The sequence below is a fragment of the Carassius auratus genome, unplaced genomic scaffold (assembly GCF_003368295.1).
Source record: "Carassius auratus strain Wakin unplaced genomic scaffold, ASM336829v1 scaf_tig00010088, whole genome shotgun sequence".
In the NCBI taxonomy this organism is placed as follows: Eukaryota; Metazoa; Chordata; class Actinopteri; order Cypriniformes; family Cyprinidae; genus Carassius; species Carassius auratus.
Window position 1 is genome coordinate 1 of NW_020524106.1, and position 27,955 is coordinate 27,955.

Here is a 27,955-nt window from a genome sequence, read left to right on the forward strand (position 1 = left end):
AAAAAAAAAAAGGCCAAAATATTAATTTACAAGGTTTTTGCTTTTTAAATATGACAGACATTCCAGCTGAGCAGATTCCATGTGGCCTGGATGTATCCATTTATCCTTGTGGGACTGTGTGCTATTTTGAAAAGTCTTGAGTATCTGCCAGCTCTACGTTGGAGCTTTAGACTCATATACTGACTGTGGAACATTTAAATTTTAGTGCAAAAATTGGTCTGAATTTGATGTTGTGTTTGAGCTTTGTTTTCGCCCTGCATTCCCTGCATGCCGCGAGGTGCCTCTAACAAGTAATATTTCTAAAACATGCTTTCTACTTTGATCACCAGGAATACACAGAGGAGCAGTGTGAAAGCCACAGAAGACTTTCATCAGAGCTAATGACCAGCAGAATCTGGAATACGGAGTAGAAACGCTTTTTCTACGTTTGCTTGACAGGTTAAGTCGCCAGTGTGAATACGTTCACCTGCAGTTGAACGTAGAATACAGAAGAGTAGCATTTACTACACAACTAGCTTCATCACGAGCGATTAATGAACAGTTTTTGTATCTGAGAAAGGCTATAATGGCTCTTCTGGTGCCTGCGAGACATTTAGAGGATATAAATAATGCATATGTTTTCATCCATTGCAGGGAGATCCCCCAGCCTTTGGTACACAGCTAGCACGCACACATTTTTTTATGTACACACTATAAACACACAACTTGCATTCAACCACACATTCTGAAACACACATGCATGAACCGAAAGTGATAAATATCAATTTTTATAGTTTAATTAATTCACAATCTTGCATCATTTTCATAAACTTGGTGCTTTTCGTGTCAGAAAGAGTAGGCCAGTGAGTATCTACCTAAATAGTAAATGATCAAAGCAAGTTTCATAATGGTTCCAGCGAAACGCCCCTCTGCGATTGATGAGCGTTCTACTTTCCGAAAGTGGTGACGATCGTGCACTTTATCTTATTAGATTATTGCATCACTTAGGCACTGCAGGAGAAATATATTTACACTGTGTATTGATTATGTAACTGCTTCCAAAATCTACTAAGCAGCAACCAGACGCTCATTGATTCATTCTATGAATGGAAGCATCACCTTAACGCCTCAATGTCTTCAGTTACAGTTTATTTTAAAGAAAAACTCATTTTAGCTGAGCTTTCTGGGCACTGAAAACCTCTGTGAGCTTCAAACATGATTCTTCCCTTTAATATTTCATTAGGTTTTAATCTGCAGAGAGCCTCACTGTGCATTGCCACCCTTTAGTATGGACTTTCAAGGCAAAATATTCCATGTAATACACTATATCACCTTATCTACATACACAAGTCATAAACTTTCTTACCGTCAAATTATGCTGACTATGCAACAAAATAGTCCTTTGAGTTTTAAAAATAGAACAATTTACAATCCCCCGAAAAGCTGCGTGTCCGGTAATGACGACCTGTGGTCAAACGTGAGAGAGCGGCATCATCCAGAGAGCCAGCGGAGATGCTGAACAGGAAGATTAGGATGCGAGCGCTCCCTCTCGCACTCTCCGTCCCTCCTCCCGACCCGTTCGTCAGAGGAGGAGCTCCCTGAACACGCCCAAGCGACTCACAATGCCAGCATCCATCCCTACCTCGGCTCCTCGCTCACTCCCACATGTGCCAAAGCTGGCGGGGAGCAGCTAATGTTTGTGACAGAGAGAGAGAGATGGAAGGAGAGATACTGTAGAGAAAACAAGAATGCACATCAGAGAGGAGGAATTGGGCTTGGCAGATGGATAGTTGCTGATGAAAGGGGGGAGGGGTCTCCACTTTATAAATGACTGATGGGTTTGGTAAAGTGGACTGGGATGATCTATCTATCTATCTATCTATCTATCTATCTATCTATCTATCTATCTATCTATCTATCTATCTATCTATCTATCTATCTATCTATCTATCTATCTATCTATCTATCTATCTATCTAATCAGTCAATCCTTCGTTTAGCTCATAAAAGAAACATGCATCACTATTCTTACCGGCTGTAGTGCTCTCACCTGGCAAGGTGTGTGTGTGTGTGTGTGTGTGCCAAAGTGCTTCAGGGTTTGCCATATGGAAGTGCTGCATAGTCTGTACTTAAGAAGAATGAATTGCATCGAGCCTGATGCGAAACCCTCCAACAACTCAGATGTGGATAAAGCAGATGGCGTAAACGCTGTTGTTGGCTCACCTACCCAAGGCTTTTTGCTTGACCTGACTTGCACCAGATGTGTCTATTAACATATTTAAACAGTTCGAGTCATTTGTGTTGACAGACGTATGTGACTTTTTAACCACATTCGGATTTGACATGCTTTTCTAGAGTTCCCACAAACTGTGTTTCTTTTGAATCATTATGTCTTTGAGAGAAGTCTTTTATAACTCACAGAGGCTGCATTTATTTGATCAAAAGTGAAACAGTAAAACAGTATCGTGAAATGATATAGCAATTTAAAATAACCGCTGTCTATCGCAATGCATTTTTTTAAAAAAATTTGATGAAATTTTAGAAGCTGAATTTTTGTGTATCAGGTCTTCCACAAAACAATATTATGCAGCAAAAACAGTTATCAAATAAGAAATGATTTCTGAAGGATCATGTGACACTGAAGACTGGAGTAATGGCTGCTGATGTAGCTTGCCATAACAGGAATTAACCGCATCTCATGAAAGTGCGTATAAATAGTACGCCAAAAGAAAAGGAAAACTAGTGGTGTTGATAGTCAAAATTGGACTTTTTGGGTAGGTTTAGGGTTGTGGGGTAAATGCGTATCATATGTACGCAAAATCTGCATATCATATGCGCGCCAAAACAATTCCTATCATATGCATGAGAAAAAAGCGGATTATATGCAAGCCAAAGACATGCATATCATATGCACGCCAAAGTCCATTTTTTTTGTATCAATACCACGAGTTTTCGTTTTTTTTTGCCGTACTTTTTATACGCATTTTTATAAGACTGGGCTCCAGGAATAAATAACAGAAACGGTTCAATCAGTCAACAGCTAAAGTTAGTAGTGTTGCCACTTTTAGTTAGTTAGTCTCCGAAACCGGTGTTTGCATCAGAGAAGATTATTAGCACAAAAAGAGAAAAGAATAGAGCAATAGATCAGATTTGTCTCATATGGATAATCAACCATGTTCTTGCAGTATTTCTGCACCAACCTACTGCATAATAAATTTGAAACCTGCTATGATGAACACAGTCATGAAGCATTTATATGATGCAGGGGGAGAGATTTCTGCCTAATATAATATGGAGCTCGAGCAAGTTCAATGTGAATCGAATTCTTCCTCTATGTGTTCTTCCCCTGCAGTGCCCTGTGGTCCACCCTGCTGGGCCGTCATTATAAAGAGTGGATGTCCCGCACAGGAAAGGGAAAAGCTCACTAATCCCACACCACATAATTCTGCTTGCAAGAGGATTAGGGTCAGATGCTGGACACAGCCCACGACCAGATTAAAATCATACACCCTTGCCCACCCCTCATCTTCATCATCATCATAATCACTGCCCTGTACTCTGGAATGAACCAAAACAAGGAACTCTCTGAGGTTGGGAAAACACACTATATATTGTCAGGTCAATCGAGTGATTGTGTTGTTTCTGAGCCAAAGCCTTGTCTTTTTCTGCTTGGGTGGAAGTGAACAATTTCTCCATCCGTGTGAAGAAGACAGGGACATCGCAGGTTGAGATGCCTCTTGAGACATCTTTGGCAAGATAAGAGTTTTAAACAAAGTCAAACAACAGAAAAAAAAAAAAAAAAAAAAAAAAGGTAACATGAACTATGGAAAATACTTACAAGTATTTATTAAATCTCAGACATTTAATGTTAATTCATCATTTACTTATACATTATTAAAATAAAAAGTTGTTTTTACCTATTAATATTATTATTAATGGACCTGATCTCATGTGAATTACCTATGAACTTTTGTATTTTTATTAACTAACGTTAACAAAGATGAAAAAATACTGTAACAAATGGGTTGCATATCGTTAGCTAATGCAGTAACTAATGTTAAAATGATATTCTACCTAAAAATTTAAATTTTGTCATCATTTAGTTGTCATCATTGTTTTAAACCTGTATTTATGTGTGAAATAACATATTTTGAAGATGGGTAACTATATATGGTTGTGTGTGTGTGTGTATAATTTCTATAGATCTAAAAAAAAATTATGGATAAATAAAAAATAAGACACTAAAATCAACGATTTTAAATGCCATTGAAAGCATAATTGCTATTTTTTAAAAAATTGACATCAAATTTCAGATTTTAAAAAGATTACACTTCCATTTTGAACTTATACAATGAGCAAAAAAAAAAAAAATCTATAATATTGCCACATAACTGATATGATACTGATACGATGCATCCCTTAATGTATTAACTACTATGTAACATATAAGCAATTACTTGATAATTACTTGATAATCACCTATCTAAGACCCAAAGCAAAGCAAATTTTCCTTGCAGTGCCACAGAATTATGAATTTGGTGCAAACATTTAATTTGTGATACAGATACTTATAGGAAACACTGGCTCTGTATTTTGCAGAATCATTGTGCTTATATTTCCACCCTGCTTAAGTACTTTTCTGGCTCAGAAACAACATACCTTGTCCATCACTTAGAAACGATAGGCCAAGGACTGCCTGAATGCAGAATATAAGCATTAGCTAGAATTGAACTAGAATTAGATTTTTTTTGGGACACACAAATCAGTCTACGGCACATAGTTTCCTTAGTGAATCAGTAAACGTGAAACCTCATATGCTGATTACAACTTCCATCAGCTCTGCCTCAGAGAGCCAGTGATTGGCTGCTGCTCAAACTACACTCCCACCCTCTCTGAGAAAAAACTGGGCTGCTGGGATTTTTATTGTTGGTATTTGGCGGCTCGAGTGCGGATGGACGTTTGGTATCCCTCATCAGCAGACTAGTTGACTTACATTAATCAACCCAGGCCAGCCATCAGTGAGCTCTGGAGTAGCTCATCATTAAAGTCTAAAAAGGTCTAGGAAGAGACCCCCAGTCCCCCATTAAATATAAATCAGAATGAATCTAGCAGTGAGTGCTTTGCCGAAGCTCTCATCTGCTCTGGACGACCCAGCAATAAAAAACCAGTGATAAATTGCACGAGTGAAAACAAGGTGCTGAGATTCACTGCAGCGAGGGACTTCAGAGCAGTTAGCCATTACAGTTTCTTAATAGAACAATTCACTATGAAGTCCAACACCACCAATCAATTGGTGTAGATTAGAATGGGCCTTCATTTATATCATGTGGCTGAATAATAAAGGAAATATAATCACATATATATCACAGCATATCAAATGTTGCTCTTTATAATTCTGTACTGCTGGATTCACAGCCTGTCATCACATTTCTGCCTATAATTATTTCCCAGAACTGTCTGACACATGTCTCAATGAAAGAGGATTTGCTGTTTTGTGGCTTTTAGTCCATATCTGTCAGCTTTGAGGTTATTGATATGCTAGTGTACACCTAAAAGTTGGCAAAATGTATATTTAGCACATATGCTAATTTGAAATGTATACAGTGTTTTCCGGTAATGTCTGAAAATAAAATGTGTTCAAAAGATTGGTGTTGGTACATATATATATATATATATATATATATATATATACATATATATATATATATATATATATATATATATATATATATATATATATATATATATATATAAATTTTAAAGAACCATTTTCTATTTTAATATATTTTGGCTATATTATATAATTGTGAAAAAAATAAAATAAAAATAAAAACAAATGTATATATATATATATATATATATATATATATATATTTTTTTTTTTTTTTTTTTTTCAATTATTAATGTCCAAAACAGTTGTGCTGCTTAATAATTTTGTGGAAACCGTGGTACATTTTATTTCTCCAGCTTCTTTGATGAACAACAGTTTGAAGAACAGTTTTTATTTAAAACAGAAACCCTTTCTAACATTCTCCATGTCTCTATTGTCACTTTTGATCAATTTAATGCATCGGTTCTGAATAAAAGTGTTCGTTTAAAAATATCTTGTTTAGAAATGGCATATACACATTTTTATACAATAAATACTCCTGACTAACCATATCGCCTCTTCCCATAATACAGTTTGTCAAATAGTTTTGCTAAGCTGTCACCTAAACTGTTTTCTAAAATTGATTTGCTAATTCCAGAAAAAAAAAAAAAATCTGTTTCAGTATGTCAGTACAGACATTTGACTAACCATTTCATATGGTGTAACTATAATGTCTTTCTTTTGAAAAAAAAATTTATACTGCTATTCATATCACCAAGCCTATTATGCTTTAAATGCAGAATTTATAGAAAACACAAATGGTACCTGGCAACCCACAGAGAGGCCAGGTGGATGCATGTGGGGGTGGATTCTCTTTTCTAACAACTGAATAAAGGCAGGACTGCTGAATAAACAAACCACAGAGGTGATGTCTCGGCCGCCTTTGCTCTCTTGAATCAGGCAGCCGATAAGCACGTCATCCTGGACGTCCAATTATCGTATACTTCCGCGTGCATTCAGATGCATTTCTCGCTAAGAACTTGTTTTTCCAGTGAAACCAAATTTACATCCAGCTTTCTTTGGTTAAAATCTGTTTCCATGAATGCTACTTATTGTCAAAACAACATCTCCATACACGCCCACGTGACTTATATTCACAATACAGTCATTATGTTGACCATGTCCCGTGCACTCTGTCAAAAACTCGGTTTTAGCATGCATTGTTGCAACATTCACCAGTAATTCAATCATCAGTCTTTGTAATTATAGACAACACTTAGTGGGATTTAACCTGCTCAAGTCTGGTAAATTCTACTAATGAGAGATCTGACATTTAGCAAACTCTCGAGTCTTGTATCACTTCTGCCTTTGGTGTCTCAGTTGGAGCCCGTGGCAGAAAGGTCAGGCTCATCTCTTTGAGCGATCGCCTGGCTGAGTGACTGTGGCTCCGATTGGAAAGGTGTTGATGATGTATGAAATAGATCCAGACTTACCTGGTCCACGTCTGGACTGACTTGGGGTCTCACAAACATCACACAGGCTCATCAGTCAGACTTGAACAGTCTTTGTTTAGCTGCCTTCCAGTGGCCTTATACAATAATACATCTGACACAAATACAAAAAAAAGAATTTCAGTGCAATAAATTTAAAAAATAAAGTAGTTTAGATAATCATACTGACATTGTAAACCAAAGAGAGATTAATAATCAGAAATATTAATATTATCCTAATTATATTATATATATATATATATATATATATATATATATATATATGGTATATGTGGTAGAGAAGTGTGTTGTCAAGCGGGGTAAAGTTGGGTAAAAATGGTAGGTAAAAATTGATGGCTTGCTAAATGCATAAATTTAATTTAATATGTACACTTTGAACTATATAAATATTCAAAGGTTTTAGAAAAAAGATTATACCTACTTTTATTCAGAAAGGGCATATTCAATTGCAAAAATAACTGTAAAGACATTTATAATGTTACAAAAGACTGTTCTATAAAATTTCTATTCAACAAATAATCCTGAAAAACAAAATGTATCACAGTTTTCACAAAAATATTCAGCAGAACTGTTTTCAACAATCATAATCATACTAAATGTTTCTTGAGGAGCAAATCTGCATATTAGAATAGTTTCTGAAGGATCATGTGCCACGGAAGACTTGTGTAACGGTGCTGTAAATTCAGCTTTGTCATCACAGGAATAAATTATATTTTAAAATATATTAAAATAATAAACAGTTGTTTTAAATTATAATAATATTTAATTATTTATTTAATTAAACAATTAATTATTTAGTTAATAATATTACAGTTTTTTTTTACTCAAATAAATGCAGATTTGGTAAACATAAGAGAATTAAAAAATAATCAAAAACAAAGAAATAGTCTTTATAAAACAAACACACATAGTTTTCTAGATATTCAAATGCATAAAAAAACAACCCTTGTGGAAAAATCCCCCCCAAAAAATGCCACAGGTGTGTCCACCCCATAAAAATGAATTTATTGGAAGAAAATCGCACTAACTGAAGAAAATATTCTTTAACTAATATTGTTTAAATATTATTCAAATGATACTTAAAACACCTTTGCATCTAAAATTCCTTAGAGCACAATAATTTGTTAGTTGCCTGAATCTCTTTGCACTAGTAACTTGCTCTGGCAACTTAGAAAATGTAAAAAAAAAACTCTACCTGTTGGTGAAATCTTTATCACAGAAGATGTTCCTTTTGGTTTGTACTGAGGGGTTCTGGTCCAACAGAATGATGCAGAAAGAGGGGGAGAGAGGGAGAAAGTGAAGGAGAGAGGAGGGGGGCTGGCCATGGAGTTCCTTGATGCAGTCTGTGCAAGGACTGAATGCTAATCAGACCGAGGCCTTTCCCCATGCTTACAGCAGTGCACATGCATCTTATCAGCCCCTGCAATGATACACACAGACATACAGCCGAATACACACACATTACAGATCAAGTTCCTAGGACCCTTATTAATAACTCAAAAAATTTGCTTTATTTATGATGTGAAAACACACTAAATAACCCAGCCTACATGCATTTATGAACATTTTATAGACAAACAAATGCATATGCATTGATTCCCCCTGGGGACTGGATTGATCGTCTGTCACCACCGCTGCAGCAGCTCTGGAGGCAGATCTGTTAAATGATCATTTAAAGGGTAAATCACACTTGCCTGAGTAAAATCTTTTCTGAATGGTGGAGACATAGGCTGCTGCCAGCAGCTAAATAATTCAACAATGCTGATGTAACAGTCCACAAGCTTTGCCTGGCATTTGTCATTCAAAATGAGAGCATGCAACAAGAGATGGAGATCATGATGCTTTGTCTGCACACTTTCCTTTTAAAGAATCATGATAAATAAATAAATAAAAATATCTGAATATTTATGTGTCTTTAGAAAACCTATATAACTGTGTTTATATAACTTGCTTTGTTATGATCACTATAAATGTACATTGTTTTTGATAGATTTTTTAGTTTTTTAGAAACCCCTCCAAATAGTGTTATTATTACTACTACCACTAGTCTAATAGTATATTCTACATAAATAAATCATCTAATATTTTTCTAACGATCAAAACAGATTGATGTGGGAGGAAAGACTAAATAGTGTCCTCTGTTGGTCAGATGAAATACTACAGGGACGCATATTTATTTATTTAGTTATTTATTTTGAACACATTTTGGGACAGATCTCCCAAACATTATTAAAATAATGAATCCACGTGAGAAATCTGAAACAGTGTTCAAAGCAATGTAAATTAGAACAACGGAGAACAACTATGAATAATTTATAAGTTTTCTCATCCTGTTTAACATTATGGCTTAGGTTTTATGTCGCTCTTATTTATTTAACCCAATACAAACCATAGAGAGAAAGAGAGATAGACAGACAGATAGATACAGAAGAAAATCTATAGAATAAATAAATACCTTGTATAGATTTCGAAATTACCCCAGTTGTAATATTTTGACTGTCCACACGAGGTCAGTCTTATTCATTGTACAACTTTACATTGGGCATTTGATTGGATATGTTTCAATATGAAACATGAGACAAAAATATTTTTGACTGCTTGGCTTCTTAGACAGCCATCGCTTTTAAATATCAAATAATAAAACAGATAAAAGCATTTAAATGGCACTGGACCTACACTAAAACCTAAAACAATAGTCATATACTTTCAATACCAGCCCAATATCAGCATCCATGCACGTTTACACTCCTTCAAGAGCGAGAAATGGCTTTTGAACAAAGGTTCTATTCAAGCTCGTTGAATGAATAAACAGTCAAGCATGCAGACTCAGTCAGGATTTGTAAGAGACACCTCACTGACTGCTTGGTCCCGCCCAACGAGACACGCGGACTAGAAGAATAGAAGTTGCTACAGTGTAATAAGTGATTTGTGTCTCTCTATTCTGAGACCGTTTTACCTTCGTCTAAAACCCGCAGCGCAGAATTAAAGTTCCAAAATTGTAACACGCGGTTTGTTTTGATACATTTTAGAACGTTTTTGCTCCAGTCAAACGCCATAGCGCAGCACTGTAACAAAGTAGTTTGTCTCGCGACGGTCATTGTGCAACCAGTGGAATAGAAGGAGAACTCGGAGTGTTTGCGGTTACCAGCCTAAACAGTCCCGAGGAGACGATTTTGGATGGTGTTTTGTGAGCGTTCAAAGGGAATGAGAGTAAACGAGGGAAGCACGCTTTGAGCACTGAAGCGTTCGAGGTAAGAGAGCCTTGAATTTCTACCAGAATAGCTGAGAAGTCATTGTAACGTGATGGGACCGGTTCGCCTGGTGAAGAAGTTTTTTTTTTTGCTTTGGGTGCAGATAATGTTTATTATGTTTTATTTGAGTCATTATAACTTCTGCAGCTAGATGTTATGTTAACCCCCTGCTGGTAGATCCACTCTGTGTGGATTGGAAGGGACATGGGAACTGGTTTCTGGTTGATCCCAGCCAGGTCATTTTTACGTAAAAGCTTTTTTTATGATTGGGTGAAAAAAGGTCTAGATGCTTAACACGTGTTATTGTATTTACAGTATATTTCTAAATGAACGAAGATACTTTTCCTCGACGGTATACTGATTTTGTTCACTTATAAATATTACTGTTATTATTGTATATCAAATTCAGAAAATTCCTATGTATATATTTCGAGAAGTTAGTATATTGTTTAGGCTGCTTACGGAACTAAATAGTCAACATCTGACATTTCGTCACAATAGTCACACTACATATATATATATATATTTTTTTTTAAATATGAATCATAACATTGTACTGCATGTAAATACAGTTATTGTCTAGTCCACCAACTTCCATGTCCCAGAAAGTAGCTTGACGACCAGCTGGTGGTTTCAGACGAATTAGAAAACTAACTATCATGTTCCAAAACATATTGATCACTGAATTGTATATTTTAATTAAAATATTTTTTATGTACATATTTTTATATTTACTATTTATTTATTTATTTAATGTATAGCTGTTCAAATATTGATGTAAAAATTTGATGTATTTTTGTTTTGTTCTTTAGTCAGTTAACTTATTTTGTCTCTGTTCTGATCTTGAAAGGAATATGTTTTTATAATTAAACTAAATAAACTAGTTCAACAAAACTGTTTGAAATCGACACTACTGGGTGGCAGGTGTCTTTAGGACAAACATGTATTTGATGTATTTGAACTCACCTCAGCAGTGTGTTTATATCAATAGTCTGGTTTGAACGTCTGCTGTTTGTCTAATCACTCTGTAGCCTGATTTAGAAGGTGTTCACATTCAACCTGAGCCTTTCCTCTTCAAAGTTGTCAAATTCAAAGAAGTTATCTCGTCAGATTACGGGACTTGACTATCTATCTGTCATTTGTTGTTAGTGTATCTGAGTTGAAGGAAACCATAGCCTGTGGAAACGACAGAATCCAGGACCGAGACAGAGTAGGCTGTTAGTAAACATAAGATTTTGCCCTGCATTTTGTTATTAGAAATATGCTTTTTTTGTGTGTGTTTCCCAGACTCCACAGTCCTAGATTGTTGTTCTTGCGTCTAGAATCAGTGGTTTTCAATTTGTTTTACTTCAGGACTTGTATTAGACATCAATTACTACCATACATTATTGCATAAAAGTTAACAAAAAAATCTTAGCATTTGAGATTTTTTATTTTTTATGTTATCATGAAATACAAGCTTATTTATTTTATTATAGTAACTATGCATGATAGTTGTTTTATTATTTGCATTTAGCATTGTCCGTCACTTACCAGTTGAGAACTGATCTAAAGTATTCTGTATGCTGCACTTTTACTCCTTTCGGATTTGCTTGTGGAAATCTTGCTTTCACTGGCCAGATCTAAAATCTAATAACCTTGCTGATTTTCTAATTTCCTCCGTACTCTCAAGGTATTTGCCACCTTAATGAACCACACGTGAAAACTGGAATACAGAAAATAATAATAATAGTAATGGCAGTTTTTAGTTTTTATTGTTGATCCAAATTTCAGGCGTGCGTCTTTCTCGAAATGCAGTTTCCAAACAGTGAAAGTGTCCGCTGGCGATTCTGGAGAAGAAATCCAAGAGGGCTCATCTGTATCCCATTACAGAGAATGCAGTTTTAGCTTCTTTTCTGGAAGATGTTTTCTGTCGAGATCAGTGATGAGTTGACTGATTAGAATTCTTGGGGGATCGATCATTTAAGAAAGATTGCACCGTAGTATCACTCATAATGTAATCTTTGTTGGTGGTCATCATTGACCAAAATAGGCATGATTAGCTTAGTTTTGCATAATGGTTCCAACTTGACTCATTTCTTTATTTTTGGTCTGTGCATGGTGTGTGGTATGTGCTTTATTCTGAAGTACATTTTTACTTTCAGATTCTGCATATAGAACTGAATATTTTAAAAGCCCCTAGCAGCTCTCACTGTACTTTGCCTTCCAGTCAATAGTTTGAAGGAATATTACACTTTCAATATAAGTTAAGCTGTAACTCCAGTATCTAGACACATAAAATATTTTCAATACTTCCCCTAGGGTGTTTTTTTTGTTTTGTTATTGTGGTTTTTAAAAGTCACGTACAATTGCAGTCACGTACAGGTTCAGGCAGTAAAACATGAATACACACTATAATTACAGTATAGCCACAAAACTTAGACATAATACATTTCAACGGGAAACAAATATAAAAGAAGCACACTAAAGTATTTAAATGTATATCCAGTCTTTCAGCTATATTGTCATGACAGTATAGTGATAGTCTAATCTGTATTGAACCTGGAACACTTCTAGGCAAGTGGAATGATCTGTTCTCTATGACACAGTACGGTTTCTCCAAATTGTATTTAGAGAAACAGGTCAAGAGAGTCCTATTCGCCACATTTTAGTAATCAAAAGAGCTCCATGGTTACACGCAGATCCCAGGAAGCCCAATCCTCCCAACGGAGGCTGTAGGTTTCAATGTTTTCCAGACGTGCGAAGGATTGTGCTGATGTGGAATCAATAGAAATCTAATATAAACCCAGTCTTTCTGAATGTAGCCGGTCTGCTAATCTTTCAGTTGATTCTTAGTTTTTGAGCACTTGCAGACTATAGAAGTGTTTTTCCAGTTCGGTTGAGTGTGTCCGTCAGCGACTGATATCATGTAAGCCTCCTGGGCCTCCTGCTTTTTAATAAAAGCAGCCAGGCATACAGAAACGGTGGCCGTGTTCTCTGATTCAGCACATACTTGAGAAAAGTCCAGCATTTTAGACTCAACTAGTAGCTTTTTAACAACAAGACTGTTCCCATGAACATCCGTTGATTGACCAGAAATGCCAGATATTTTGTTTGCTAAAGGAAGAGCTGCTTGTTACGGCCGAATCGCATGTACAGCATGCTGTTTCAGTTTTGAACAATGAAGAACGTCATCGGTTAGAAGAAGAGATTTATTGGTTTTAGCAGTCAGCAGAAGTAGCTAATGTTCTTGTAGTTTGTTTATGGAAAGAAACGGTCAGATTTTATTAAGTGTTTCATCCGGATTCTCTTGCAGTGCTGTGGAAAACCATACAAATGTTTCAGAGTCACATTTTGCCGTGCAACTCTTTTTATGTGTATTGAACAAAACATCAAGATTCGGTTTTTGACTCCACAAATGTAACATGATTTAGCTTTAGAAAGACACTTTTGTTGTGACTTTTCCGGTAGAGTCCTAGCCACAGTTCACCGTGCCTGAAAGAATCGAAACAAGAGACTTGTTGTTGTTCTACAGTAAAGGCGTTATGTAATTTCTCGGCAAAGAAGAACTAGTCGGTCTCTCAGCTGTAACCAAAGATTGAAAGTGCCTCATTAGTGTAAATCTGAGGATGCCTGACATGTGCAGGAAGCACAGTGTTTCTTTAAGAGTGCATGTGTGTGTGTGTGTGTACGTGTGTGTACGTGCTTTCAAGACTATTAGCGAGGCTCTTCTCTTTGTCGTCGTACACCTGCCAAGTGACCTGATCCTCCCCTTTCTGTGTGACATCATAGCGTTTATCTTCTACCTACCCTGAGGTCCTCCATGCATGATGAGTTTTGTGGAATTGGGTTACTTGCTAGCACCAGACACACACATTGTTAGTCAAGTCAACTTGAACTCAAAATGTAGCTTGTTTGCTAAGTTTTCAACACATGTTCCTAGCCTTACTTTGCATGATTCCTCAGTGCACATTATTCCAAAGCAAACGCCTGTGTATCACAACTTAAATCTAATAACTTGCTCAGACTTTTAAACAATCTTTCTTTGGCTCATTGTCACCTTGGATGGATTATAATGATTAGTTAACATTATATCCCATGCAAAAGGATGCCAGCTAAAGAAAACATGTTTCAAAGTTTAGGCATTGTAATTTATTCGTAGAGCATTTTTCACAATATACATTGTTCCAAAACAGCTTTACATAAATATGTATTTTCTTAATGTCTTCATGCCTTATATGTGGTATTTAGAAGATTAGAGTGGGGCAATGATATATTTTACATGATGCAATGATATAAGCAATCAATCGGCTGAGATTTGATATACTGTTTATACCCCCCATGTGATTATATTGTATTTATATGGATCAAGTTGGACATGCTTATATCCAACTTTTTTTTATAAAGAGCTGGGTGATAATATAGTTACATATATGATATTAACAATAAAGCAGTTGAGAATCTAAATTGTAGGCTACTGCTATAGGCAATGCAGTTCTGAATAAACCTTGCCAACATTTAACTTGTAATTTAATGTCAGGTAAGGGAAGTTTACGGCAAATTATAAATAAAATAAAAATGTCAAGATGCTCTAGGTTTCCCATTGATCAGTCCAGTGCTGTAGAAGTATCTCAGCTGTGCTTCATTCCCTCTGTTGGTTGCTGACAGCCAGCTATATGCATTGAAACAACAGGCCTAGGTGTCTGCAGTGAAACTGGGTCATCAGCTGTGCGGCTGGATATGACCGTCTGCAAACTTTTGTGCAGGCTTGGCCTAGTGTTCTTCATGCAAACATGCACCTCTTTGTAAGAGCACACATCTGCAGTTTTAACGATGATGTGCATCTGGACGGTTTCCTGTGAGGACTCGAGCACTTTGCAGGCTTTTGCTGCTGTTCCCGTTACTTTCTGGCTCATTAATACAGTCGGTTATGGTGACTGGAGAGATTATTGCAAATTTGAAAGGCAGCGCCTACTGGGAATGTTGATGTTTATCGCGGTGGTGCTACGCAAATCCACGCCTTAGGTTTTTCTTTTTTATTATCAAGTATCTTTCGGTGTTCATTGTAGATGTTGAACTTGTTAAATAGAACAGAAGGCTTTTTAGCGGTTTATTCATGTGGCATCTGACATCAAGGTTCAGATTCTGGATAAGGAATGAGATTGTAAACAAAAGTCTTTATAGGTTGTCTATTTATCGCTGGATTTCTTTGTTCATTGTCATCAGTCAAAATGTCTATGTTTGAGTTTGAAGTATTTTAATGAAGAAATGGTTTACATTTTTTTCATTTTTTCTTCCTTTGTCTTAATCGCCCCAAGAATTTCAACATTGTCCTCCGCTGACTGGAATGTACTCCGCATCAAACATTTGGAGAATTCTTACAGTAATACAGCTATATTTAGACTTTGGGTGTGGGTTTGGATCTGGGAAGATTTTTATCTTCTTTATCTTGCTGAAAAGGTGTTGCAAATTGCCTTTTAATAAGGCTTGTTTTATGGTCCCCTTGACTCACAATGCAGCAGGTCACTTCCTCCTGGGAAGCCAAAATATTCATTCAAATGACCATGCTGTAAATTTATAAAACAATAGTTTTTAGATGGTCACATATATGAATTTAGAATACTGGGCTGTAGAGCTGAAACAACGAATCGATTTAATCGATTAAAATCGATTATTAAGATAGTTGTCAACTAATTTAGTAATCGATTCGTCGCTAAATAAATTTTATTTGCCATAAGCGGCTCATTTCGTGCATATTTCAAATCTGCGGTGACCAAAGTGTGGCAGTAATGAGCCACCGGAGGTTTTACTCAGCCAGTACAGCAGGTGAAGTAGCGAATAGCCAATAGCTGGCCTCGTTTTATGTCACGTGCTTCCCGAACAGCGTCTCTGCAGCATTCAGCGGGAAGTGGGAGTACTTTACTTTGAGCCTTCAAAATGAAGAGTAACCTGTAAACTCTGCACTACTGAACTGTTTAAGGGGCCGTTCACATATCGTGTCTTTTGCGTGCTCAAGTTCGTTATTTCCTATGTAGGCGCGCAGTATGCACTCTCATAATGGAAGCGACGCGGTCGCGACACGCACGCGGTGCGATGCGCCCGTTTTTCCAGGCGCGTCCACACCGCATCCATTTATCCTTTGATCCTTTGTTGAAATTTCCGGGTCTTCATGGAGAGGGCACGTCATGGAGAGAGCACGTCATGGTTGCTTAGCAAAGGCAGACGCCTCAGGGGCGCTTCTGCCCGAGCGCTTTGGAAAGAAGGAGAAAGCGGCGCGACTAGCGTTTTCCACGCGTTTTTAGCTGCGATATGTGAACGGCCCCTAAGAATTTTATTTGTGCAGATTCTCCAGTACAAGGTTGTTTGCAAATGTTTAGTCGTAAAAGCTGATAACATTGCTTTTAACAGTTAACATTTAAAGCTTTACAAACATGTTATGTGATCAGTTTGTCGTTTACCAGTTCATAATTCAGACTTGCAGCCTAATTATGACTGAATGAGAGAGGTAAATGTTTGAGTATATTTAAAATGCACTTCTTTTCTAAGTATTCACTGCTCTTTTTCACACATCAGGTTTTTTGTGTGTCCCAATTTTTTTTTTCTGGACAACCTTCTGATGGATTTTACTTTAAATTGTGAGTTCCATTCAGGTTTCATGCCATTGGCACTTTTTTTCGAAGGATTGTTTTAGGGCTGCAACTAACGATTATTTTGATAATCGATTAATCTGTCGATTATTTTTACGATTAATCGATTAATCGGTTTATGTACTTATATTTCCGTTTTTTCCCCAAGTAAATTATTAATAAAGGGTCTTTATCATTCAGCATAGATTTTTAAGAGATTTTAACCATTTTGCATTGTCATATCCTCATCAAAAATATACCTGGAGTTGTTTTATTATGTTAGTAATCCTTTGTCGAACTCTTCTGCCATCAAAACACTGATCCATACTCTAGCAAAATTCACAAGGAGATTTCAAATATTGTTTTCACCATGGCAGTCCTTAGAGCTCCTAAAGTAGTTTAACATCCCAAACAAAGCTTAAGGAATCTTTGAGAACATATTTTCACTAAGTATAAGGATAAAACAGAATAAAATTGCAGTGCATTGTATTTTATTATTTACTGGGAAAAAGCTTTATAGCTTATGCTGTGAAATTGTAAACAATCCTTCGAAAAAAAAGTGCCAATGGCATGAAACCTGAATGGAACTCACAATTTAAAGTAAAATCCATCAGAAGGTTGTCCAGAAAAAAAAAAAAATTGGGACACACACAAAAAAACCTGCTGTGTGAAAAAGAGCAGTGAATACTTAGAAAAGAAGTGCATTTTTAATATACTCAAACATTTACCTCTCTCATTCAGTCATAATTAGGCTGCAAGTCTGAATTATGAACTGGTAAATGACAAACTGATCACATAACATGTTTGTAAAGCTTTAAATGTTAACTGTTAAAAAGCATTTGCAACATTTTGCAAACAACCTTGTACTGGAGAATCTGCACAAATAAAATTCTTAGGGGCCGTTCACATATCGCACCTAAAAACGCGTGGAAAACGCTAGTCGCGCCGCTTTCTCCTTCTTTCCAAAGCGCTCGGGCAGAAGCGCCCCTGAGGCGTCTGCCTTTGCTAAGCAACCATGACGTGCCCTCTCCATGACGTGCCCTCTCCATGAAGACCCGGAAATTTCAGCAAAAGATAAATGGATGCTGTGTGGACGCGCCTGGAAAAACCAAACGGGCGCATCGCACCGCGTGCGTGTCGCGACCGCGTCGCTTCCATTATGAGAGTGCATACTGCGCGCCTACATAGGAAATAACGAACTTGAGCACGCAAAAGACACGATATGTGAACGGCCCATTAAACAGTTCAGTAGTGCAGAATTTACAGGTTACTCTTCATTTTGAAGGCTCAAAGTAAAGTACTCCCACTTCCCGCTGAACGCTGCAGAGACGCTGTTCGGGAAGCACGTGACATAAAACGAGGCCAGCTATTGGCTATTCGCTACTTCACCTGCTGTACTGGCTGAGTAAAACCTCCGGTGGCTCATTACTGCCACACTTTGGTCACCGCAGATTTGAAATATGCACGAAATGAGCCGCTTATGGCAAATAAAATTTATTTAGCGACGAATCGATTACTAAATTAGTTGACAACTTTTTTAATAATCGATTTTAATCGATTAAATCGATTCGTTGTTTCAGCTCTAGATTGTTTACAATTGGTTAAAATCTCTTAAAAATCTATGCTGAATGATAAAGACCCTTTATTAATAATTTACTTGGGGAAAAAATGGAAAAAACTAAAATATAAGTACATAAACCGATTAATCGATTAATCGTAAAAATAATCGACAGATTAATCGATTATCAAAATAATCGTTAGTTGCAGCCCTACTGGGCTGTATTTATAAAAGGGCTTATACTCTATTGTGAAAACACTTAAACTTCATGAAATCCTTATTCTGCTTTGCAACAATTTGGAGGTAGGGAATTACAGCACTTCTAAAATCCAAAATTGTGCAAATGCCACAATTTTTAGTTTTGACATTACCTAGAAAACTTGCTTTTACTCATCTGGAGTCCATTTCAAACATTCAAAGAAACTATTTTACAGTGCTTTTGCATTTAATGCAGGTGTATGAAAACGTGATTCACTAAAATGTCTTTATTTGTAGAATAGTATACTTGTACGTACATATTTAATGCAGCTAATGCTTGAAAATGTGCCTCTACAAATATTAATGTATTGTGCTTTGCTTAGCTTGATATCACATTGCTTAGCTTGATATCTATATTACCCTGATGTCACCAAAGTTCATATTACCCATCATGCCTTGGAATTCAGATGCTTTAACTTGAGCCACTTCCAGAATTAGGTAGAAAAATGTAAAACATAATTGGTGATGCAAAAGTGTTTTTAGATCACAAAGTGGATGTTAAGGAGTAAGGGAAACCAATGATTAAATAATTGAATCAGTGCTTCAGTCAGGTTAGATTGATAAAGCAGACATCTGCACTTTGTCTTCCTCTGGATATGGCATGGAAGCGGAAGGCACGGATTAGTTTTGCATTTTAACAGCCCGTCTGGGATCTACTGTGGGTCACTTCCCCCTTGTGGAATCATCCTGCGGCCTTGAACCGAGTCTGTATTAAGTTAATCAATTGACGAATCAATGTCTGCTGCTAATAAAAAAATAAATCTTTCAACCTACCATTAAGTTGGAAATTCCCACCCGTGGTCAGGATAGTTACAGATGTTTTTAAAACCATTAAATTCTCAGTATGTGATTTTTACTTGTAACATTGAAGGTATTAGTTCTCCAAAAAAAATAATAATAATATTATTTTTATATATATATATATAATTTTTTTTTTTTTTTTTTTTTTTTTTTTACTCACCCTTAACTAAACCTGTATGACTTTTCTTTTGTTCTTTCTTAGAACAAAAATTGACAATTTCCAAAGACTTGTGCTGGTCGCTCTTTTCCATGCACATACAGTAGATGTTTAAGCTTTAAAAAGTATCCAAAAGCCCATTAAAAGAATAATGAAAGTGTTCAAAAGTGTGCTATATTTGACATCATTATCACACATTATCACAGATCGATTTTCTGACAGTCTGTTTGTGCCATTTAACATTTCAGTGGAAGGGAAGATTATCACAGAATAATGACTTAAATTTCAGTCTGTTTCACACATAAACATCTGTTTGACTTAAGAAGACTTGAAATGAAGTGCATAACTGAAGCTTAAAAGCATATATTCATTAATTTTTCATAATCAAAAATGGTCCTTTAAGTTCTCTTCCTGCTATTTCAGCAGATGGCACATTTACCTTCTCTCAGGATCTTGACAGTGTACACTTCTATCTAGAGAGCGTTCTCGTCTTAATGTAGACACCAGTGGGAAACTAGCAGGAAGCAGTGGAATGCTCTCTTTAAAAGTCACGAACACCAGACAAGAATGCTGTGGTAGTTTGATCTAATTGTTTGCAGATCTGTCCTTAAAAGTTGCCAGATTGCATACAAACATTCTGCATGAACCTTCACTGGGCACGTGCCATCAAGACTTTTTAAACTCATGCAACTTTTGTCAGTCTGCAATTGTTAATTAAATTATGGTTCAAGTGTGAATCCTTTTTTTGCATGTCGAGGCTTGTGTATTATTGAATTTCATTTACCCTGCGAATTTTGGGTGGTGCTAGTGTGGTGTTATTGTGCGTTCAGACGGGGCCCGTTTACTAACAATGGCATACTAAGCCCTATGTCTAAACGCTCACCTTGTGGACTTGGTAAAAAGCATTGTTGGCTTTAATTGGCTGATCGTTGCTGCACAAAGGCCCTTTCTCACTCACACAAGGGCCCCACCTTTCAGTTTCAACTTACTGTGATACAGTTGACTTTACTTGGTTGTTTACTTCCTCACATGCTAACAAAAGTTATAGACATATGACATTATATGACATTTTCTGTCTCGTGAGAGACGTGAACACTCAGTAAACGTATTCCTTTTAAAGGTTTCGTATTTATCACAGAGGCTCCTAAGTGAAATCTCATGCTGGAATGGAGGACCGTTGCTAGCAGCGATGGTTGAATCTGTTCTGTTAGAGTTTGTCAGGCCCACTGTATATCAAGTTAATGAGAGCTGCCCTTGGAGAGGTGGAAGTATGCCCTTAGTCTGAGCTTTGGCTTTCACTGTTCAAAGATGGATGATGGTTAAACAGTCACCCAGTCTAACCTCTACAGGGAATGGAAAAGTTCAACTTTAGCTTCAAGCTGCAGGAGGGACCATCATTTGAGTTAGACTAACAGCTTTCTTAGGAAGTTTGGCTGCTGCTTCTTCGAGCAACTGATTGATTGCTCTGTGTTTTTTATTTGGATACCAAGAGTTTGCAGGATATACTTCTTGCTTGCACACTAGTGTTTGGAAGATTTTAGAAGTTTTAATATTTGTACTGCAAAAATCTGCAAAAAGAGTTCTGGCAATTCAACGTAGCAAATACTAAGTAAAAATGTCTCAATTTGAGGGCATGCACAATAAGTAATTATAAAAAAAAGAAGCAAGATGTTGTTTAAAATAGTTTTTGATTAAGTATTTCAAGTTGCACCACAGGATGTAAACATTCCAAAATATTTGATGTCAACTACCTATTTTTCTGCATTCTCGAAGCAAGGTTTTTGTAGTAATAAATGCAGATCTCTCAAGTTTTGCCGAGACTTGTTGTCAGCTGACCATTTCGACTGACCGATTTCCAACTCGTCTCTTTGGTGGGCTTTGTGTTTAGTGGGAGGCCAATCGCTCTTGCACTGACCCGTGCAGGGGGGCCGTAAAACAATCTACTAGTTAAACTTCAGATTCCATGAAAATCCTCCTCCCACTGATTCTGTCCACATACGCTTGCACACATGCCAAAGCCGTTGATCTTTTGTTTTAACTAAACCTGAGAGGCCATGCATAACCTCTGACAGAATCTTAAATATGGTGTCATTTTCAAAAGCTTTTATTTTGTATTCATTCTGCTCTTATCTATCGCTGTCAGCAGTTGTGTTCGTTAGAAATCTTAACTGGAGACCATAATATTTTCACTTGTGTTTTGCTAATTCTTGGGAACGTCTCGTTCTCTGGTTACACAGAAGTGTGGTGATAGCTTGCGGCCCGTCTCGCTCTCACTGATACGCCTGAGCTGCTTTTGTTTGTACGTTGGCATGGAGACGTCTGCTGTTCGACTGTCTGCTGCAGGATGTGCGATTTCATAATGTGAATTCTAAAATTGTTAAATATATTACATAATATTCATCTAAAGGTTCATTACATAAAGTGGGATTTTTTTTTAATCTACAAAAATAATCAGTGCCAGCAACACCCTTTTTAATTTAAAGACATTTTAGTATAAATTTGTAGTTTGCATCCACCCTTTCTATTAATATTTACACAATGTGTAGAGCTCTGAACATGTCGTCTTCGTTAAAATGTTTTAATTTGTTGATAGAACTACTAGCAATTACTGAAAAATATCCTAAAAAATATAAATATATTTTTTTCTAGTTTCTTGCTTGAAATAGCAATCCAAATCCATCTGCTTAAAGCCTTATTTTTGTGCTTGTTTGATAATGCTAAAAAAACCATGACCTTGGTAAAAAGCTACATCAAACCCCTAAGCAATGCTCTGTTGGTACATTGTGTGCTCTGTGTTGCGGTGTGCATTCTGCAAAGACTAAATATCCTCTTAAATAGGGGTTAGAGTTACTTTAGCTTCATCACCACAAGTATTTGTAATGGTAGAAACAAGGCTTCACTATGGCAACGCATAGGGGTCATGAGCCTCTTTATTAAAAAACATTACGGTGCTTTTTTCACGATGCCTCTGGAGCGAAAATCTTATTGGAAAAGGTAAAGGTTACATAAACCATGTTTTCTGTGGGTTGTGTCTTTCTCTTTCAATGGAGAAAAGCTTGACTGTTTGTACTACAAAGCCTATCCAAATTTCCCAAGGGGATGTTCCACAGGGAGAGCAACACATGCTACATCCTGTTCATGTCACGGGGCAAGAGGGCCCTCTCAACCCTTTCTACACAAGTGCGGTACAACTCTGGCATCTTCCACAGGCCTTGAGAGTGCCGCCCCTGCCATTTCGGCGGCTCCTGCAAATGGACGCAAGGCCCTGTTGTGCGGATTGTTCATGCATTCCTCCAGCATGACTCTGGCATGCAAGTTCTCGGTGTCTGTTGTAGCCATTCAAATTCAAACCCTTGGCTATGTTTGGGATGAAGTGCTAGGCTTACTTACGGATATTATATATTGAATACATGCCACTATTTTTTTAAAGTGCCATTTAAAGTTGTATGCATTATGCAGTACACATTCCATTCAATAGTGAAAACTTTATTAGTATTCCTTGACACCTCAGATATTAAAAATGTGTTTTTTCTTTTATAACGTTTGTGTAGCTTTTGGTGGTCAGATCACAAAATGAGTAAAACAGATTTTTACCTTCAGCACACCTGAAATGAAAGTTGAATTTGTGCGCAGTGCATCATGGGATACGGAATTCTTCTGTGTGCACTGTTATGCTACACATTTTGGCAAATGCAGTAGGTCATTGAAGTTGTTCTTGCATAAAAATTCGATAATTTTTTTTTAATGCTGTTTTTATTGAGGGCCACCTTCCAGTGAAGTTTAGCTCTGGCCCTAATTAAACACATCTGAAACTGCTATTCAAGGTGTTCAGGATTACTGTAAACTTCCAGCATTTGAGCTTAACTCTACAGGAAGGATGTCCTTCAGAGGCAGGATTGGACACCCCTGTCATAAAGTACTGTAGGAACGGTATGGTAGTTTGGGGGGGGTAGACGGAAATGGAAATTTCTTGTGTTTCACACTTTAGGCGTTGATGTTTACTAGACGTCATGAATAAGAAGCTGGCTAAATCACCTGATCCTGTAATCCTATTGAAACCTCTCACTTCCAGACGTCTATGCTTATCATAGAACAGATAGACCAGGAAGAGCCTTTTGTTGTGGCTTTCTATATGCTATTTCCTTGTTGTCTTTTGTGACTGAATCATTCAGGAAGTGAATGCAAAGCTTATAAGCTGTATTGGTTTCCTGTGCCACTCTGGATAATATTTAGTTAAGAATTATAGAGAAGTGTTATTTTCAGTGATATTGATTGAATTCTGCAGCTGAATACAGTGTTTTAGTTGGACTTTTGAAAGCATATAGCTATGAGATGGAGGCGACACAGGATTCTGAGAGGCCGGGATGTGTTGACTCAGACTAAACAAACAGGTGTCTGGCCCTGGCTGGCGGGTGAGCCCAACTTGGCTCCTACTGGGGTTTGACAGAGGAAATTTAATTTCTCATGCCCCTTAGAGCATACAAGGTCAAACCAGAGGCGAACAAGTTCTGATGTGCAAGTGTATATTTGTTGATATGACACATTGAGTGTGAAAGAGATTCCGAGAGCCAAACTAAGTACTACATTAAGTTATAGACTAGGTTTATGCAGAAATCAGAATACGCTTTGTTCGCCAAGTGCAAACAAGGAATTATTATTATTTGGAGCTCTTGGTACACACACACACACACACACACATATACATATATATATATATATATATAGAGAGAGAGAGAGAGAGAGAACAGAAAGAATATTTAAATAAGACTAAGGACGAAACGAAAAATAAATGATAATTATAATATTAGTTTATACATCCGGAACAGAAGTATGTACAGAATTGTGCATTGTTTACTGTATGTATTTACATAATACTCTAGAACATTGCCCCTCTCTTGGTTTGAACTTGATGACCTTTGTTTGGGAATGCTCTCGTTTCCTCCATGTCCTTCTTAAATGACAAATCCACATTTTCACTGTTGCTCATACAACAGATGCAGACCATGGTTCCAGCCTAGAACAACTATGGTATTGACTGTATTTGAGCTAGTTTTTACTGAACAGTTTCTCCGTGCTTTTCCTCTTCTCCTTTGGCAGCATTCTAATCCAAAACTACAATATATAATTGTGATGTTTACAAAAATATAGCTTGTGTAACTGGAGATGTTTGGTTTTTTGCATTGTGATATATGAACAGGAAGAGCCGCCCATGTCTACCTCCATTCTGGTACCGCAGAGATGTTTAGGAGCCGTTGTGTGTAGGAGAGGTCTTGATCAATGGGACTGGGTCTTGGCTTGGGTCTTGACAAGAACGCAGTCTTGGACTCACACTGGACCTTGCATGATTTACCTTCAAGTTATTGGGTTTCATATGCACATTTGATCTAGAAGTTAGTAAGATCAAAGGTGTTTATGAAACCCAATAACTTGAAGGGTAAACAGTGTCCACCTTCAGATGTACACACAGTTCCTCAACCATAATTCCTCCTAACAATCAAACCGGTTCTGCTTTGGGCCATGGCCTAATTGTTGATTCAAGCTTTGGACCAGAGTGGGAATCAAGACCAGACCCTGCAAGACCCAGGCTGAGAGTACCAAAAAAATGATACTCAAGCCCCTTTCACACTGAGATTCCAGATAATACACGGGTAATGTGATCCAGCAATTGTTCCCGGGTCGTCCGACCACCAGATCACAACTTTGTCTTGGATCCACTGAGCAGGTGTCATCTTCATGTTTTGGTATCTTTTTGCCAATTTCTCCCTACTTTGTATATCTTTATGATAGTTGTGGTGTAAGGTAAATGAACATCTGAGATCATCTTTTTACCTATTTATTTTGTAAGTGTAGTGTTTAGTCTTGTGTATATGTATTGTGGTCGATATAGTTAAGGGCTTAGCTGGAGAGGATGAAATCAGTGGTTATATTTAGAACCAGCTGATTATCCCTATACCCCATCCTGTTCGGCTTCAACAGTAGCCCTTTTATTCAGCTAAAAGAACAAGAGAAATTGCCTGAAGTAAGAGGCTGTGACCTCTCTCATAATGTCCAGCCCTGTCACCACCCTGCTGCCCACCCCTGACTTACTGTCAATATGTTGTCCTCGTTTTAGATTCCTACTTCCTGTCTGTTACCGCCGGTCTTGGATGTGTAGGATAGTGGGGCTTTTGTCAGGGTTTATGGGTTCTCAAAAAGCCCAAATGTGGTGCTTGAGTTTCAGCGGTGCAAGAACGCAGGCCAAGACACACAAACTACAGCCCTCTCTCTAGCCTCTAGACATTAATCTGTTGAGGGTAACCACTGGCTTGCTGACTCTGCAGTGTGCTGGCTCAATAGGTCTATCCAGGAGGCTTCATATCAAAGCTAAGTTCAGGTTTTATGCATTCCCAACCACTTCACGTCAATCTTTGTAACAGCATGCCCCCTCCATGAGCGCCATGTTCTCTGATCCGTCTGGTTGACGCTTAGCCAGCTTCTCAACAGCCACAGTGCTGTCTGGAATAGGATGGGTCATCAGCTCTCACTCTCCATCATAAAATCTAGCTGATTAGTTGAAATTTGGAAGTGGATCAGCTTGCTAAATCGTTGGTGTTGGAATTGGGGCAGGGGTACCTGGTGCTTCAGGATGAATGGAAAAAGCAGCAGGTGGGAGGGGATGTCTGGTCTCTTCCTGCAGACTAGGGAGGCGAAAGGTATTCTGGGAATTCCGCTGGAACAGGAGGCATAGAGGCATTCAAGTGAAGTATCCGGGCATCATATTAGCAGAAAAGAAGAGATTAGTCAGTTGTCCAGTTTTATAACACCCAAAACCACCTCACGGTCTACTCTCTGCATACTGCATACTGGCTTGTTTAAAGCACTTTTTGTAAAGCGCATAAGATCCTTCATTAATACTGGGAAAGGTGTTACAATGTTGCTAAGCTAATGGCTCTTATCCAAGCACAAAAACAGAGAATTCAGCTGAAGGTAGCATGTTACAAAGCTAATACCTAGGTAATATTAACTATAGTAAAACAAATATTGAGGAATACTTGATTTTAGTTTGATAAAACTGTTTTTGGTACTTCTCCCTGCTGGATAAGATGAATATGTTGGTTGTAGTTTTGATAAGATTATTGCAGTTGATTCTGAGATTTGCCTTTATCAAATGAAGATGTATGAAGATCCTGTTATGTTTTAATCTATAAAGCTTCCTCAAAAACTGTATTCTTATCCTGTTAGTGGGTGTGAGTCAGGTTTCTGCTTTTTAAGGAGAACTGAAATTCTGTGCATGTTCTAAAACCTAGTGAGCTTACAGAGACAGTTTTTTAAGGTACATAGCCACATTCACGACATGAAAGCTGTTTTGCAAGGTAGGCAACTTGAATTGTTCTAGGATATGTCATTTTATTTATGTTTTAGACAGCATCGCATGTATCCTTAACAAAAAATGTAGTCTCATAATGCATTGTGATGAGTTTAGTAATTTTTTTTTAAATAATATAGTGGATAAAGCAGAAAAATGAAATGGCCTATTCATATGACAGGAGGGACAATACGGCATTATTTCATTAACAACATATTAACATCAAACTCTATTGAAATCTATTGCAGTTCAACTAATAGAACTGTAGTCACGAGCATGTTAGGAGCCAAAAACAGGAATCTGTTTTTCGCATTTTGCCTGTTTGTTTACACGACAACAGCCTTTTGTGGACTGAAAACGTATATTTTTGAAAACGGGATTCAAAGTGCAAGTTTTTGAAAACATTACTGTAAACATTTCCGTGTAAACCCCCAAAACGAAAATCTTAAATTGTGTGTGTTAGGTATGTAGATATAAGCAGTACATGTTGATTTTAAAGGCAAGCGTGAACAAACATACACACCAATAGCGGAGAAACACGGTACTGCTGTTGCTGCTCAGGAGTTTGCTAACGCTTCTTCAGCAGTGTGGATTTACTTCACCAATATTGCAACCAACATCAGAGACGCATCATGAACAACATATAATCATCACTTCCCTACAGCTACTGTTTATTAAAAAGGTGACAGCGCCAATTACTGGCTGAGATTTGGACTTCATCGTTGTTGTGTAAACGTAGCCTTAGGTAGTGTGTGCTTGTAAATGCCTGTGTGTATGGGTTGTTTCTGTGTGTCCAGGTTAGGAGTGGGGCCTGAGATAACCACAAGGACGTCCTAAAGGCTAATACCTCACCCGGGGCAGATAACGGAACAATAGCTGGTGGCGGTTTATCATCTTTAGT

The 27,955-nt window shown here is 37.3% G+C and overlaps 1 protein-coding gene across 1 annotated transcript in view; it reads left to right on the forward strand.

Annotated features, from left to right (window-relative positions):
- Nucleotides 1-9,932: 9,932 nt before the first annotated feature.
- The window catches only part of LOC113072751 (A-kinase anchor protein 13-like), a gene marked incomplete at its 3' end in the record, with an annotated part of 32,299 nt that continues 14,276 nt past the window's right edge, over nucleotides 9,933-27,955 (forward strand). The window contains exon 1 of the mRNA XM_026245715.1: nucleotides 9,933-10,330. The remainder of the gene's footprint in view (nucleotides 10,331-27,955) is intronic.